This window comes from Sphaeramia orbicularis, chromosome 14 (genome assembly GCF_902148855.1).
Source record: "Sphaeramia orbicularis chromosome 14, fSphaOr1.1, whole genome shotgun sequence".
NCBI classification, from domain to species: Eukaryota; Metazoa; Chordata; class Actinopteri; order Kurtiformes; family Apogonidae; genus Sphaeramia; species Sphaeramia orbicularis.
The window spans coordinates 50,065,466-50,079,060 of NC_043970.1; positions in this window are offsets into that span (position 1 = coordinate 50,065,466).

Consider the following 13,595-nt stretch of genomic DNA (forward strand, 5'->3'; position numbering starts at 1 on the left):
CATGTGATGGAAAGATGCTGACATTAAAAACACAACCTGTGGCATCAGATGAACGACAAGGCTGTGACTACAGATTATTTTCATTGGTCTGTCTGTAAAACATTGTCTGAAAAAGAAGCTGTAAAATATTCTAATGGCATTAAATGTCTTGTTTTTGTTTGTCCAAAGTGAAAATCATGACCAGGTCAAATGTTGCTCTCGTACATTTCTGCAAACTACAGTTAATCCCAGCTTAATTTATCAATGAAGGATGTGTTTTTCAGTCCATATTCAGTAGGTGTTTGCAGTGAATTTACAATTATTCAAGCGTTCACACCCTTTTTCTACGTTTAGACAATAAAACTGCTTTTGTTAGTGTTAAAGATTGTGGTTTGGTTTAAATATTCATAAACATATTGTGCGTCTTTTGTCTGTTTTATCACTGGTTTGTAAACTTTTTCTGTGTTAAACCAAACCCTGATGTCTTTCTCTAAACCCAGAAATAAAAATAATTGAATTACATGTGAATGTATCTATGACAGCATGGTAGGGCCTTAAAGTAAAAACAAAAATATTAATAAAGTGATTTTTTTTTTTTTTTTTTTGAGGAAAAAAGTGCAAAACATTATAAAAATAAGTAGAATTCGGAGGAAGTTTATGACAAAGATACTATATTACCAGAATTTTCCAAAATAATGTCATGGTAGTATAGGCCTAAAGTAGTACTGTAGTGGTAATTTGAATAAGAATGTTACAATATTAAACATATTAAGAGTAAAGTTGTAAATTTTCTCTATGAAAAAAGCAAATAGAAGCTGCGTTTGGGTCGGTAACTATTCAGTTCAATTCAGTTTTATTTGTATAGCCCAATATCACAACAAGGTTATCTCAAAGGGCTTTACAGAGTCAGCTGGATGTAAACAACAACAGTCAAATAAACAGCAAGAAAATGAGTAATGTCCAGGGCATCCCCCGTCCTTAGACCCTCCTTCTCGGCAAGGAAAAACTCAAAGCCAGTGGGAAAAGGGAGAAACCTCGGGGAGAACCACAGTGAAGGAGAGATCCACTCCCATGGACGGACAGGCTATAGATGCACCAGGACTGATGGACGTCCATTTGCAGATGTAACTAATTTTAAAAAAAGAAAGAAAGAAACACTAAAACTTAAATTATTACTTTTTTTTTTTTTACATATATTATTAAAATTTCTATCTCATAATATTCTGACTTTTTCCCAAATTTATTAGATACTAATACTCATTTTTTGGTCGCAGAGAGAGGTGTGTGAATCTAGAAATGTAGATACAAAGCACATTTTTTTGCTTCTGTAAAACTGAAGTGAAATATATTTACAGTTTGCAGAAATGTACTGTACATCAGCAGCATTTTACTCTGGTGAATTAAATCAGCAAAATGTCACCTTAAACAAATACATGTAGACTTCAGACTTATTTGCTCGAGTTTCAATGGGTTCCTTTCAGAAAACCTGACATTAACCTGTACGTTCGGTCTGTAAACATCTTACCTGTGAATGTTTTTCACATCTGAGTTCCATTATTTCTGCTCTACCTTCAGGAAATGTTTTGTAAATGTCTGTGATTTAACCGTCAATCTGTACATTTTCAGATGTAATTTGTATTAAAACTAAAAGGCTTTATTGTAAAGTCGCCTCCTGAACTTTTTGTTCTTCAGTACAGTCACAGTCAAGCAGCCAATCAAAACTGTTCAAACAGAAAAGGGGCGGGGCCTACTTGTTCTCTTACACTGCGACACATGAATAAACGCACTTTAATTTCCAGTAATGTTAGATATTTAGTTACGTTTTTTCAGATATTATAAGAAAAGATGATCTACAGAAGGTACAAAAGGTTAAATGAAAGACAATGGAACATGAAACATCATAAAACCATTTAATTTAATTTTGTGTTTTTTATTTAACACAGCAGGAAAACAAAAACTAAGCTGATTTTACCTGACATTCTGTTTCTCTTCAGTTCATGTTAAATTACACTGGGTTACAAAAAAATGTTTTTTGCAAGTTGTCTAGGTTTTTTCAACTGAATTGGGACCATTTTGCACCGCTAAATCAAAAATGACATCTGTTTTTTTCAATCAGGTCAGGTTTTTTTGCTAATTTGATTTTGAAAAATTTGATCTTCTCACAAAATTGATTACATTTCTGTAACTTTATCAGTTGATTTTTTTATATAGTTCTCACCCAAAATAGGTTTTAAGAGAAAAAAAATCATTTGATCACTTGATTCCTGTTAGGTACAATGGTGTATTCACCGCAGATGTAGCAGAATACGTCAGGCTTATTTTTGCAAGATCTTCTAGTCGAAGCCATTTCATTCACCTGTAATATTAAAAAAAAAAACATTAATCATAAATTGGCAAAAGTAAAATCTTCAGAACTCGTTTATTGCAAGAAATATGAAAGAATTTTGTATCATATGATGTGAAAATGCCCATAAATGTAAGCAAAAATGTTAAAAAGCCAATATGTAGCATAGTTCAGAAAGTTGACCTGATTGAGCAAAATTAATGTGATTTTTTGGATTCAGCACACCAAAATTATCCTAAATCAGCTCAAAAAACTTAAACAATAAATTTGTTGTTGACCAGTGTTATTCATCATTGTTATAGTTGTTATTTTTGGTCTTATTTATTTACTTACTGATTTACTTTTTTAATCATGAACATTTGGCCAGTCTGGACAATTTTACTTTTACTCTCTAGTGTGGACTAAACAGCTTTTAACCTCTCGAAACCCAGAAAAGTGACAGTTTTAGCTTTTTTTTTTTTTTTTTTTTTTTTACATTAAATAATTGTCTTGATCGGAAACTGCATAATGCAACAGTTTTTTCAGATGCATTTTTTTACATTATTTTTTATTTTTTATTTTTATTTTTATTTTTTTTTTTTAATGAAATATCCTTTCCAATGGTCAAGTACAGTGAGTAAAACTGTGAAACTTTTGTCCCCTACAGAGGACAAAAGTGTTAATATTGTGCCTTCATCCCGCTATCATCATCTCCATTCTATTTAACACTGTTTTTTTTTTTTAATATATGGGCTGCATCTGATAATAAAGCTGCAAGAAATAAAAATTAAAAAAATATATATATACAATAATTAAAAAAAATGCAAACTTAGAAATACTTCTCTTTGCAGATCTTTCCTCTCAGTTCAAATTAAAAGACTAAATATAAATATTAACCTAAATATGATATATAACAAACTGATATGAATAATATGAAGCCACTTTTCTGAGCCTCTGTATCATGGTTTGTACTTACAGCTGTCAGTCATGAATTTAACCCTTTCATGCATGAATTGTGAAAACCTTAGTCAAGATTTTTTTCTTCAGTGTTTTTATTCCTCCTTAGGCATGAAAAAAACAATGCGATCGAGTTTTTTTTTTTTCCTATGGAGTTACAAAAATACCCATGCATTTAATTTTTGAAGTAAAAAAATATATGTTTAAAACCCAATATCAGAAAGTGATATGAAAACAATGAAATAGAAACATTTTTAATGCTGCTAATCTGATGTCGTCTCACATTTTAACATATTCTAATGCTAGAAATTACTCACTTCATGGAGATAATATGCAAAAAAAAAAAAAAAAATTCTTGTCTAACAAATAACAATTGATTTACACTTAAACATGTTAGTGCAGATCAGGTTTATCAAGAACAGAAAAGTTACAGTAATGGTCTGAATGTCAGTGTATGGGATGGTGTGTAAGTGTTCACTGTGTCGGCTGATATGGAACTAAAACATCAAAATTAATATACAAGAGAACAGCTGGAGAAGAACTGTCCACTGTAGTGGCCTATGCATGAAAGGGTTAACCCCCTACATGTCTGAAAATACAGGGGTTGGACAAAATAATGGAAACACCTTCACCTCAAGATGATAATGCCCCAATCCATACAGCTAGAATTGTTAAAGAATGGCATGAGGAACATTCTAATGAAGTTGAGCATCTCGTATGGCCGGCACAGTCCCCAGACCTCAACATTATTGAGCATTTATGGTCAGTTTTAGAGATTCAAGTAAGACGTCGATTTCCACCGCCATCGTCTCTAAAAGAGTTGGAGGGTATTCTAACTGAAGAATGGCTTAAAATTCCTTTGGAAACAATTCACAAGTTGTATGAATCAATACCTCGGAGAATTGAGGCTGTAATTGCTGCAAAAGGCGGACCTACACCATATTAAATTATATTTTGTTGATTTTTTAAGGTGTTTCCATTATTTTGTCCAACCCCTGTACATGTAATTGGTTAAAATATGCACCAAGTGGAAGATTTTCCTCACTCTAAAAACACTGTGTTCCTTTCAGACCACCTGAATTACATGACTCAAAAGGTTATCATGGAACTGTTGCCTAAAGATACTGAAAAACTATCAAACACTGCAGCTGTAATTCAGCTTGTTTTTGTCATTTATCTACTGTCTGTCTTCTTGCTTTGTTCATTAGCTGTAATAGTCTCAGTACAACCAGACATGTTTACGCATTTTATTAGAATATCTTGGAAGACTCTGCAAACAGCTGATCAATCATGTGACTTGAATCTTTGGTACATAAGAGTTTATTCTAAGTTGTTGTTTCCATTTCCCACGATGTGCTTTAAATCTTTAGGTAGAAACCACATTAACCCTTTCATGCATACTGGTCAGTGCAGTGGACAGTCATTCTGCAGCTGTTCTCTTGTATGTTCATGGGTTTGGGTGTTTTAGTTGCATACACAGTGGACACTTATGGACCATCACATACTCTGACATTCAGACCATTACTGTAACTTTGCAGTTCTTGATAAACCTGATTTGCAGTGACATGTTTTAGTGTAAATCAATTGTTAATATTGATTGATTGATTGAAATCTTTATTTTGAACATGCAGACAGTGAAATTAAAACAAAAATCAACGAACAAAATATAAGTACTGGTATATAAAAGGTTGATAAGTCAACTAACTAACTAACTAAATGAATGAATGAATGAATGAATAAATAAATAAATAAATAAATGAATAAAAATAATAAGTATAATAAGAAGAAAATAAATGAAATGAAATTATACATACTCAAAAAGGAGTAGGAAGAAGCGAAATCTTCATTTTGAACATGTAGACAGTGAAATCAAAACAAAAATTAACGAACAAAATATGAGTACTGTATTGGTACATAAAAGGTTGACAAGTCAAGTAACTAACTAACTAACTAACTAAATAAATAAATAAATAAATAAATAAATAAATAAATGAATGAATAAAAATAATAAGAATAATAAGAAGAAAATAAATGAAATGAAATTATACATACTCAAAAAGGAGTAGGAAGAAGCAAAATCTTTATTTTGAACATGTAGACAGTGAAATCAAAACAAAAATCAACGAACAAAATATGAGTACTGGTATATAAAAGGTTTATCAGTCAACTAACTAACTAAATGAATGAATGAATGAATGAATGAATGAATAAATAAATAAATAAATGAATGAATAAATAAATAAATGAATAAATAAATAAGTATAATAAGAAGAAAATAAATGAAATGAAATTATACATACTCAAAAAGGAGTAGGAAGAAGCAACATCTTTATTTTGAACGTGTACACAGTGAAATCAAAACAAAAATCAACGAAAAAATTATAAGTACTGGTACATAAAAGGTTGACAGGTCAACTAACTAACTAACTAACTAACTAACTAACTAAATAAATAAATAAATAAAAATAATAAGAATAATAAGAAGAAAATAAATGAAATGAAATTATACATACTCAAAAAGGAGTGGGAAGACGCAAAATCTTATATACTCTTCCCCCAGTCTCTCTCTAATTGTTATCAGACTGTAATTTAAAAGTTTTCTTAATCAAAAAGGTTGTCCTTTCTGAATATTATCTCCGTGAAGTGAGTAATAACTAGCATTAAAGTATGTTAAAATATTGGAAAACATCAGATTAGCAGCATGAAAAATGTTTTTATTTCATAGTTTTCACACGGTATGTCACTTTCTGATGATGGATTTTAAATACATGTTTCTTTGCTTCAAAAATTAAACACACGGTGTCCAGCTGAGTGGACATTTTTGTAACTCCATGAAAAATAGGTTCATAAAAAAAATTTTAAATCCTGTTGGGGTTTTTTTTATGTCTAAAGAGGAATAAAAACACTCAGGAAAAAAATCTCATCTAAGGTTCTCATAATTCATGCATGAAAGGGTTAAGTAAGTGAAATAAACTTTTTTTTTTTTAGTTTTCTTATGTGAAACGTCTTCAACTTGTCAAACAGAACCATGTTTTTTACAGAGTGGAAACATTTTTTGGATTGTTTAGTGTTTTAGGCCACTCAGAGTAATAACCCACTGTGATGCAGCTCATTATGTGCAAATACAATAACACTACAGCATTCAGCTATGCAATCTAGTACTGCAATATAAAGAGTAATTACTGTAATATAACATGCAATACTACATATAACGTGCAATAATCTGTTTATATTTAGATAGCAGTCATGTCTCCTCCTCTTCTATGTAGATTTATTATTATTATTATTATTATTATTATTATTATTATTATTATTATTATTATTATCATTATTATTATCTGCACTGCTCTGTTGTTTTCTATTTGTATTTAAGTGTGTGTGTGTGTGTACGCTCTGTTGTTTTCTTTTTTTTTTTTCTTTTTTTTTTTTTTTAAGTGTGTGTTTTTAAATGTTCATTTCACTATTGATCCAGTGGATTTAAATTTCATTCATCACACCACTGTTGAATGATAATAAAGAATCTTGAATCTTAATTTTAAAGGGACCGAAATCAGATTTCAGTGTCAGCAACATAACTGTAAATGTTTTCATATTTTCCTTGTGATCCAGGCTGTCTTTACTCTGTTTCCTCTGTTTTTTTTTTATTTTTTTTTAAATTATTTTTAAAATCATTGTTATCTTGTCTTCATTGTTAGCTTTTTTTTTTTTTTTTTTAAATCCCATTTTCATCTTATACGCTAATATTTCATCCATTAGATTGAAACTAGTCTTGATGTTGTGAAGACAATGATGCAAAATAAAATAATGGATAATTTAATCTCAAATGCATTAAAACTAAAGTTACAAGCCTGGTTTATAAATGTAAGGAATAGAAAATACAGATATTTATTTAAAATTATAGTGAGGAAAAGGAGAAACCATAAGAATAAATACACAAATGAAGTACAGACATGTATGTTTTACTTGATAAACCCAGAGGTCATGGAGTTTGGTTCTTTTTACAGCTGTACAGTATAATTTTACTTTAACACCAGCAGAGAAGCATGTGATTTGAAATGGTTTCCTAGTTTATTAGGTTTTATTACGGCTCATGAGATAACATCATTGTGCTGGTTCTCCATCGTCTTCAGGTTAATGTCACACTTTCACTTCTGACTTGAGTCGAACATTATGATCAGACATCGGGCCGACAGTCAACAAAGAGACCGATGTGTCTCAATATTTTATCTCCAGTTTGTCCAATCAGAGCGTGGAGTGTTCCTCTTCTTCTTCTCCTCATAAATACATGTCTGTTTTTTAGTCGGTCATGTCGGTGAATGTGTGACTGATCTGATAACGTGACACAGAAACCGACATGTTTCTTTTCACTCAATGGGGTCATTATTGTCCATAGACTTGAACTAAAATCAACAGTAAACAAGTCATTACATGAAAAGAAAAGAAAAAAACAAATACCAAAGTATAAATAAAGCTGAAGAGTGAATATGACAAGCAGATAGTCAACATTTTGTCCATGTTGCAACATTTAGCCATCACTGTTTTCTGATTTATCTGTATTTTCCAAACTGTAATAACTTGTGGTTGTTGATTGAAACTTAAAAGTACTGATGCACCTTGTGAAAATACTCTACTAAGTCAAAGTGGAGTATCCAAGACTTGCTTCTGATTAAAGATATTAAGTTATTATTGAGGTCACTGCAAAAAATGGGTGTCTAAAAACAAGAAATAAACACTAATTCTGAGGAAAACGGAACTTAAAACAAGTAAAATATCTGTCCATGCAGTATGATCATTTCACTTGACAAGATTTCTTGAATAAAGATGATTAAGTCTAAAAATAACCATGTCTACAGATGTATGAATAATTAATAAGAGTAAGAAATTAACTCTTAAAATAAGATAAATGATCTAACATTTCTAAATCTAAGTTGTTTTTTTGTTTCTAGGTATGAACCAAATAATTTGCAGTGTAGTCATTACGTGCTCAGTCAGTATTTCACCATTTACATGATATTTTCCTACTCATTGCACTGCTGCAGTCATGTATATCATCGATGTCGGGTAGAAACCTCTTATGTCCAAAATGGTAGTTTTTCAGGAAACTGTAAAAACGATGTGTAGCGCCCCTTTGCCCTTCATTAACGTTTCTTTAAACTATGGTTCTACTTTATTTCTGTACCATTTTTAGGGAAAAATAACTAAATATCCCTTTTTAATGCATTTACTCTTTAAATGAATTCTTATAAACACTGTACACACTTTAAATCTTCCACCTACAATGTAAAAACACACACAATTTATAAAAAATATTCAACTATTTACTTAGATTAATATTCAATCAACATCAAACAAAAATTTGTAGCTTTCACGTTCAAATGTCTTTTTTTTGTGTGATCCTAACCTGTTATGACCCTGGGTCATAATTTGTCTATTTGTGTTATATGTTCTGTTTAGTGTGTGTGTTCTCCCCCGTCCTGTAGGTGTGCTGTGTCCTTTTGTGTGTGTTTGTTTTTGCAGGAAGCGGATTGGTGGAGGGTGATTGCCCGGCCCCTTTAAAAATGGCCCTGGAGCTTCAGTTGGTTCTCTCTCTTGCCTCCTGCCAGCGTCCAACCCTGTGTTCTGTGTGTGTGACCGTCAGTCTTCGTGTGCTCATGTGATAATTCAATTGTATATAGTTGTAAATATTTTTTTTGTAAATTGATCCTTTTCTGGTAGGGGAGGTCGGCTCTTTTGTTTTTCCCGTTTTCTCCTGTTTTTTGGTTAGGGAGTTTAGGTAAGTTTTCTGTATTTTATTTCTTGAATTTATTTAGGAGTAGGTAATTTAGTTTGAACTCCCAAGAAGATATTTTGTTTGATGTTTTAGCCGCACCCTACCCTAACCCTCCTTTTAGCTGCTTAAAAAATAAATACTGTGAATTTTAGTTTCGACTGACGTGTGCTTGGGAGCTGGGAGGGGACAAAGTGAGCATATTATGTTCGCCCTGGTGAACCCCTAGGCCGGGGCATAACAAACCCTTCAAAATCTTGATGTCATCATGATTTTAGTCATGACTTGGCCTCAGTGTAGGTCAGTGTTTTTCAACCTTGGGGTCAGGACCCCACGTGGGGTCGCTTGGAATTCAAATGGGGTTGTATGAAATTTCTAGTAATTGATAAAAAAAAAAATTACTAAAAAAAAATATATGGTGAGCTGACAGAGACAATCCCAATACATAAAAGACATGACAAACTGTGAGTGTGAAACTGAAGCACTGTGCTTCTGTTTATCTGTCAAATGTTCATTGTGGTCGGTTTCAGATGCTGCAGCTCTTTCATAATTCATAGTTTGAGTTCTTGTTTGTTCAGTATTAATTGTCAGCCTTGTAAATCCAAGCTGGACTGACTGTACATATCCTGACCAAGGAAAATCAAATTCTCACTTTGTGCAGTAATCTACACCTGGATTTACTGCCTCCGTCCATAATAATATACATTATATAGACTAAATGTCATCTAAAATTTAGGTGTATTTGCAACATAGTATAGCAAACTATTATATAATCAAAAACAAATTAATTTTAGCCAAAAAAAAATGTCTCCGCCAGTAATTTGTGATGTTAAAATGGGGTCACGAACCAAAAAAGGTTGGGAACCACTGGTGTAGGTGGTCTTGACTACCACACTGTCTAATTTAGGACCATATATCGAAGTGACACAAATCAGATTCAGTGTGATTTGTTGTGTTCACACTGTCATGAAAAACAAAAAAATCTGAATGCTACTTTAAATGCATCTAAAACTAATGATTTCCCTAAATGAAAATAAAATAATCTGCATACACGCTTATCAAAACTAAACCAAAATCAGAAACTGAACAACTCAAAGAACATAACAGCTAATGAACATGACTAAACTCTGGTGTGAATGGGGGGAAATGAGCAGAAGAAAGGAAAACAGAATAAAGAGGGAGACGCACTCATACAAGTATTTGCTAAACGATGCAGCGGTTGAGGTGTGGTGTCCAAAGGGCGAAGAGGAAGACTGGACAAACAGACCAGGATCCTGCTATCTCTGTCTGTGTAGATGTTCAGACAGCATTTATTCATCACTTTGACAGCTTTAAACTTCTGGTCCACACTCAGACTCTGTTAAAATATGAAGTTTTGGTCATTTACTCAACGTCAAAGAACAATAATCGACATTATTTCCTGTGAATGTGCCAGCGTGAGTTTCCATCCAAATGTAGCCCAAGTCTTTTCACAGCTTTTATATTGTTTTCTTCTCGTTGAGCCTTTAAATTATGTGGTTGGAAGTCTGTTTTATTCAGAAAATAATGGAGACAAAACCAATACTTTAAAAAAATAAATTGGTCTTTTTAGGCGTGAGACCCAAAATAGAAATTTGCTGTCTCCAAGTACTCTGATTCACAGAAATTCCTCAATATATATGTTTCTATTGAGTCCTATCCAGTAAAAAAAGACTATTCTTGTTTGAATTTGTGAATTTTACTGAATAACTGCTTATAATAATAACAGTAATACTTAATACATGCATAATAAAAGTTAACTTTACGTTTGGGAAAGGCTAAATGAAATCTCCAGGACAATTAATGGTAAATCTGAGAATGTAATTTCTTCTAAACACATAGAAACACAACTCTTTGTGTTTGTTGTTTGTCCTCACTCAGACCTTTGTCCTTCTGGATCCGTTCTGCCTTTGACAACAGTCCTATCTCTGTGCTGATAGAGACTATCTGCAGAGTGTGCATCATGAAGACGGGGTGTTATCTTGAACTTGAAGCCGAAGTCTTTAGTATAACCTGAGGGACTGAAGAGTTTGGTTTGTGAAATTCATTTAAGTGTAAAAGAAAAACCTGAGTTTACATTTCCACGTGGTTTTTTGAAGCAAGAAATAGAATAGAATAGAATAGAATAGAATAGAATAGAATAGAATTGAATAGCCTTTATTGTCATTGTGTGTGCACTGAAGTTATGAGTGCTACTCCAGTCAGTGCATCAATATTAATAAAAAGCCAACATGTCAGAAAATAAGAATAGAGTGAATATAAAATTACAAAAACTAAAAATAAGATAAGAAAATAGAGTTTGAAATTTCACAAAAAAGTTAAATAAAAATAGAACTAAGAGTAGAATAATAATAATAAAAAAAGGGCAAAATATGAGTAGGCACAATATTAACAATATTAACAGTTGTATGTAAATGACCATATTGGTACAAAATAGATGGGACTTTGTGGTGTTACCTTATGTGTGATTATGTCATAATTTTGTTACACACAGCATTACATGGATTCCCTCTAAATCAATGAACAAGCATGTTTAAAAAAATCTACTGAATGTCTAAAATATGTATTTTTAATACTATCAGTGACACTTTTTTTTTTTCTTTGACAGATGTGCTGCTGCTGTCACACTGGATTGAAAGGCTGAGTTTACATTGTTGTTTTCAGGCAAATATGACCCTAAGTAGCATTGTGGCGGTGTGGTGTCGATCAGCACCTCCACCTCACAGATATAAGGTTCTGTGTTTGAATCCCAGTCGAGTCTTTCTGATATGACTTTACTAGGTACGGTTACATGATGTTTTTTAAATCCGATTTATTTTTCCAGAAGAAATTAATTCGGAACTAAAGTATTTTCTCTTCTGTTTACATGGAAATGTTAAACCTGAATAAAGGTTTACATGAGGTATTAATGAGGCAGATAAGTGAGCAGAAGGGTTTGCGTTGCAGTGCTCACGTCGCCTTGTTCTCGCAGCCCTTCCTTTACCGTTTTAGCTTTGCATTAGTTTTTATTTCTCAAGATTTTATTAGTGCAGTAAGTCACATGGCCATGATTTGAGCCTCAGTTTGTGATCATATTGACCCCACCGGACTAAAGTAATGATTAGGGAGAACTGAATTTCACAAAATCACTCATAAAATACTACGGATCACCTATCAAAGCCTGGCTATGTCTGACCATAGGAATGAAGCCATTATGCTAAGCTAGGCTAAGCTAAGCTAACAGAAGGGCTGTGAGAACAAGGCAATCGGTGCACTGCAGTGCAAACGGATTTGCCCACTTATCGAACTCATTAGTGCATGACAAATGAATGAATAAAAAAAAACAGGTGATGAACTCTTCCTTCAGGGTTTTAGAGGCTGGTAGATCCCATCAGAATAGAACGGTTTGGGTTGACAAGACTGCATTGCATATTCTTCCGCCAGTGCAGAATGTGTGCATCATCGCGATGGGACAAGACAACAAACATGCGCAGAATGGCAGGAATAAAGTCCAAACGGAATAAAGGGTTTACATGTCCGAGGAATAATTTAGTTCGGAATAAAAAGTGGATTAAACCAGTGACTTTATTCAGATTTAAATTTAATCCGAACTATTCTTTTTCAACTGGAATAAGGTGTTTACATAGGCATCTGAAATAGGATCTAACGTTTATTCAGATTAAACCAGGAATAAAAGTTGTCATGTAAACGCACGGACTGAGTCCACCATCTAAAACAGGCCTACACTGTAAGCCTGGACTTTCTATTTACTAAAATGCTTTAATTACAATGTACTTGAATGATTTAAGTTTTATTACATTACTATAAAATGCTCAGTATATTCTACTAATTTGTAGACATAGTCGAAAGTACAAAAAAGTTTCAGTTGAATGGATTTAAATCACTCAGTTTTAGTCATGACAACACCACTTATATCCGCATTGCATTGTGGGTATTGGGCATGTTGTTGAAAATGTGTTCTTTTTCTGTGCAGGGGTTCAGCGGGGTTATAGTGTTAGTATTGATTTGGACTTAATGTGTGTATGCCAGTGTTTATTGGCCTTTTTGTGTTTGTTTTTGTATTTTTGTAGAGTTGCACCATGAGTCAGAACCATAGGAAGAACAATGGCTTTACTGTTCATCTTGGCCTGAGCTTAATTAATGAACATCTTTATGCTTCACCAAAATAAAAGCACTTCCTGTTCTGATAGGTTACACTGAGCTATCTTCCTGCTTGACTTCCATCCATGCTGCAATATATTAAATTGAATAATTTCATAAAGCAATTTACACTCCAAAAGATTTTAATTTAAGTCAACACAGAATGAGTCCAGTTCACTAATTATCCAAAGCAATTGGCTTTGCAACAAATTTGAAGTTAAATTAACTTGGCATTTAGTGTGTTGTACTTAAAATAGCATTTCCATTTAAATCAAGCATTTAAGTTTAACATACTCAAGTTTTCATTACTCATTACTTATGTTTTTTAAGGTAACCGGTTACTCATATTTTTTAGGTAAACTCAATTTATCCGGTATTACAGTGCACAGAGGTTAATTCTCTGGCCCTGGC